General features: G+C 40.7%; 1 non-coding gene across 1 annotated transcript; it reads right to left on the bottom strand.

Annotated features, from left to right (window-relative positions):
- Positions 1-347: 347 nt before the first annotated feature.
- On the bottom strand, positions 348-419 carry TRNAE-UUC. Its single transcript has one exon. It is a non-coding gene; the product is annotated as a tRNA-Glu (tRNA).
- Positions 420-4,958: the final 4,539 nt, after the last annotated feature.

Raw genomic sequence — 4,958 nt, 5'->3', positions numbered from 1 at the left:
CCTGTTTGGTTTTCCCCTAGTTGTAACCGTGCAGTCAAGAACACATGTACCCCCATGGCTGATTCATGTCAATGTATGGCAAAACCAATACAATATTGTAAAGTAATTAGCCTCCAATTAAAATAAATAAATTTATATAAATTTTAAAAAAAAATACAAAAAAGAAATATATGTAGTCTTTATTGATTATGTTAAATATTTGTTTCTTCAGGTGCTCAAACTCAACTTACATTTCTTATGCCTAAGAAATCTCATCAGAAAAATATCATTCTTTCCAGCAATTTACTTTTCTTTTTTGTCTATTGTTTCTTTGTTTTGGTTGCACTGAGCGTCTTGTGGGATCTTAATTCCCCAACCAGGGATTCAACCTAGGCCACTGCAGTGAAAGTTCAGAGTCCTAACCACTGGACCACCAGGGAATTCCCAGTGATTTACTTTTTGCTACTATTTCAAAATTTTTAAAAATTTAAAAGGAATTGTGACATAATATAAAATATAATTAGTAATATATGTAATATAATGAGTGTACACAAATGTTTATTATGATGGCCATATCCTGGGTACACTTGAGTGCTCAACTAATGTGTGAGAACAGATTTATTCATTGGTTGTTTTTATTAGCTCTTCTGGAATTTTCTCTCACTTAAGAACTCCAACACTTCACCATTTGAAAATCATCCTGAAAGAGCTGCTTCAGAGGATGCGGCAGCGTCATCCTCACTTGACAGCTTCAGAGCACACTGTCCTTTAAATATAAAGCAATCACTTGATTCAACAGATGTGCAAGGCTTGCTCTCTGATGGAGACTCTCAAGATACTTGCAATGAATGACAAATCGGCCACACAATCTGATGGAAGCCTGACCCCAAGGGCTGAGAGCAAAGCGTTTCCCTTGTGAATGTGTCTTCCACGTCCCTGGTAGCCTCCTCCACATGGAAGTGGAGAAGGAAGAAGGTAGCTGGCAGTGGGTAGCCATTCTAGAGACATCAGCAGCCTGGGTATATGGCACAGAGGGGAGGCTAAACCTGGGCTGGTGCCCACTTCAGATCAATTGTTTCTAGCCCTGGAGAATGCATACACTCTGTGGAGCTTTAACATGACTGAATTAGATCTTGGCAGGGTTCTAGGTGAGCAGTGCTGTTTTCGGAGAAGATGGGTGTGTCTGCTTACTTTAGGTAGTCATTGAGAGCAACAGGTTAAGTGCAGGTCACTATCTTGATGCTTCTTTTCAGTGCCCTCCCCTCACCCTACAACCCACTGGTCTGCTTAGGTAACTGTCGTCCTGATCATACTGCTTGTCTCAGTAACTCCTCACCCTCTTACTGACATATATAAGCATGTCAACCATCATATATCCAGGCTTCCTTCTCACAACAATCTAACCTCATCTTCCCAGAGCACTTGACTCTTTCTTGCTACCCTGTGCATAAGGGGGGGAAAAGCTGTCCTTGGTGTTACTCATCTTTTCTACACTTTTGCCACCTGTTCTTCTTGTGTGTGCTTAGTCATTTGGTCGTATCCAACTCTTTGCGACCCCATGGACTGTAGTCCTTCCCTCTGTTTATGGGCTTCTCCAGGCAAGACTACTGGAGTGGATTGCCATTTCCTACTCCAGGAGATCTTCCTGACCCAGGAATAGAACCTGCATCTCCTGCGTCTCCTGCATTGACAGGCAGATTCTTTATCACTAGTGCCACCTGCAAAGCCAGTTTCCTTTTGTCTCAAATGAAGGGGTTGGATTAAAATTATCTCTAGATTTCCTTTTAGCTCTAAAGTTCTGTGATGCTATAATTTTTAATCATTCTTTCGCCCTGACACTCTTATTATCTGAAGCTGCTACTTCCGAGTTCATGGAATCCTTCATAGTTGGGGTTATAGCATACTTCTATAATTCAAGCACAATATTTATAACAGGGTTCATTTTGCAGATACAATGTAAAATGTATAAATATGTGATTAGAAGATTGTAGGGTAATGGTGTATAATCTGATGATTTTAATGTATCATAGAGCATTTTACAATATTGCCACCAATATAATGTATATTTTATGAGTTCTTGACAGCATTTTTTAAATCTTCTGACACTGCTTTTCAGGTTGTTTAAGATGTTCATTAACTCTCTACTACTTCAGAATAATCTTTACTAAGTGAAACATCTGCCCTCAAATCAGACTATTTTTATCCAAATGATGTGTTTCTGCAGCATGTTAATAGGTGCTCCACACAAAAAGATTTTATAATCAAATAAATGTTGGGAAAGGCTGGGTTAAATACAATTAAACAGGTTTTCAACTGCAGGACATCTCAGAACATTTTGTGTAATTTGAAAGTAATCTCTTTCTGAACCTTTATCCCCTCAAATACTATTTAAAAGCTTGTTAAGTACTATTCAATGAAATACAGTTTGGGAAAAGCTACCCCATCCTTGGGCTTACCAAGAGGCTCAGTGGTAAAGAATCCACTGGCCAATGCAGGAGATGTAGGTCCGATCCTTGGATTGGACCCTGGATCCAATGGAGGAGGAAATGGAAACCCACTCTAGTATTTTTGCCTGGAAAATTCCATGGACTGAGGAGCCTACTGGCCTGCAATCTATGGAGTCGCAAAGAGTCGGACTCGACTGAGCACAGAAGCATATGCTATTTCATCCTTATTTGAGACACTTTGTGTTCTAAACTAGAATTGTATTAAAACTAAAAAAAAGAAAAAGAACTGCTTTTAGATTTTTCTCTTTGGCTTTCTTTGCCTGATCTGAATTCAGTAGGAGTCTCATCCTGACCATGCCTCTGGATACTTCTTCCAAGTGCTGCTCTTTAATTAAATCTGTTGGAACTAAATCTATGACCGGGGTAGGGATGTGGGAGAGAAAAGAAGAAGGAAGGGAGTATGAGAAAACGTTTCCACAAAGTTCCTTTGATTTGAAAAGTGATGTTGAAAACTAGGCTAGTATCACAAGCAAATACTTTTTATTTATAAATTTTTTATAAGTCCTTTATAAGTCCTTTCCCCCTCTTAGAGCTTAGCTTATTAGCAAAAATGATAATAAAATGATTCTAAAGATTACTAAGTGGATTTTGAACAAGTGATGAGCTTGTTTCTTTTTTTAAAGCTAGATGTCCTAGAAGTTTTTACAGGATATAATTTACTTAAGCTTCCCTTTCATGTGCTTCTTTTTTCAGCATTTCCACATGCCCTCCTACAGTCTTAATGATAGACAAGGGTTAACACTCTGCATTTCTCACCCCACACCTCTTCTGAAATTCCAGAGGCAACTTAACTTACTTTGTAAAGAAAGGATATAGTTCTTAAGACCCCCAACATCCAATTGGCTCTGAAGCCATATTTTCCTTCACAATTAGTGCCCCCCTTTTTTTCCATTTATACAATGAATAAGACAGAGAGTGGGAGGGGGGATCAGGATGGGGAACACATATAAATCCAAGGCTGATTCATGTCAATGTATGGCAAAAACCACTACAATATTGTAAAGTAATTAGCCTCCAAATAATAAAAATAAATGAAAAAAATAAAATAAAAATGCTGAAATTAAAAAAAAAGAGAGGAGAGACAATTTGGAAATGGTCCCTGCCCTCAAGGAGCTTTGAGTCTAGTCAGGCGAGCCCAAATTGGAATTCTAGGGTGCATTAAAGGAGGTCACCAAGCAGGCCTCTTGAGGGAGGTGAAACTTGGGCTGAATCTTTCAGTATTTGCTCAGTAGACCAAGTAAAGCAAATGCATTCACAAGAGAGGGCCCAGCTTGAGAACTCTCACAGAAACTAACATGCTGACACCGTTTGGGAACAGCAATTTGCTCCTATGACTGGGCATAGCGTGAGGCAGCGCTGAGAGAGAGGTAGGTGGGGTCAGATGACACAGGGTTTCAAATTTATCCTGCCAGTGGTCCCCAATCTTTTTGGTGACAAGGACCGGTTTTTGTGGAAGACAATTTCTCCATGGACTGGGTGGTGGAGGGGTGGTTTTGAGATGATTCAAGCGTATTACATTTACTGTGCACTTTATTTCTATTTTTATTACATCAGCTCCACCTCAGATCATCAGGCATTAGGTCCCAGATGTTGGGGACCCCTGTAAGGAGCCATCCAAGAGTGTAAAGCAGGGGGAGAAAAAATAAATTTCCCTTGCAGTCCAATTCATGTAGTGTTAGATGGCGAACAGAATTGAGGGCACCACACCCTAGAGACTGGGAGAGCAAAGGAAGGGCGTGAGAACCCAGGAGAGGGATGGCCAGGGTGTGAATCCCGGCTGCAGTAATGGGGCTGGAGAGGGGATGAAGAAATACTGAGGAGGTGAACCTGATGGCATGCATTCTGTTCCGATATGCACGTGACAGGAGGTCCGAGGTTTCCAGCTTCACTGGCCAGAAAGACAGCGGTATCTTTCACCAAATTAAGGAACAGCCCCTGTTACAGGGGCAGGAGGGAGGGAAAGGACTTATGTATTCCTGGGTGCAAAGGGGCCTGTGAGACATCCATGTGGAAGTGACCTGAGAGGAGCTGGGTATGTGGAACTGAAGCTTAAGAGAGGTCCAGGCTGGAAATAGCACTCCTAGAATTGTTGTGTAGCCGGGTGGCTAGGTGAAGATTCTATCCTGTTGACAGAATATTCTGACTATAATGCTATAAAGTTGGAAATAAAAAATAATGTCCAAATATTGAGACATTTACATTTTTTTTCAAACATTTCAAGATAATTCATGGGCCAAAGATGGATAACACAGCAGAAACTAGAACTGAAATATAATGAAAACAGTGTATCAAAAATTATGTATCAGGCTTCCCTGGCGGTCCAGTGGTTAACAGTTCACCTTCAATGCAGGGGACACCAGTTCAATCGCTGGTCCTGGAAGATTCCATATGCTGCAGAGCAATGAAGCTCGTGTGCCACAACCACTGAAACCCACAGACCTAAAACCTGTGCTCCACAATAAGAGAAGCCAC

Source organism: Cervus elaphus, chromosome 33, assembly GCF_910594005.1.
Source record: "Cervus elaphus chromosome 33, mCerEla1.1, whole genome shotgun sequence".
NCBI lineage: Eukaryota > Metazoa > Chordata > Mammalia > Artiodactyla > Cervidae > Cervus > Cervus elaphus.
This window is presented reverse-complemented; position numbering and strand designations above follow the sequence as displayed.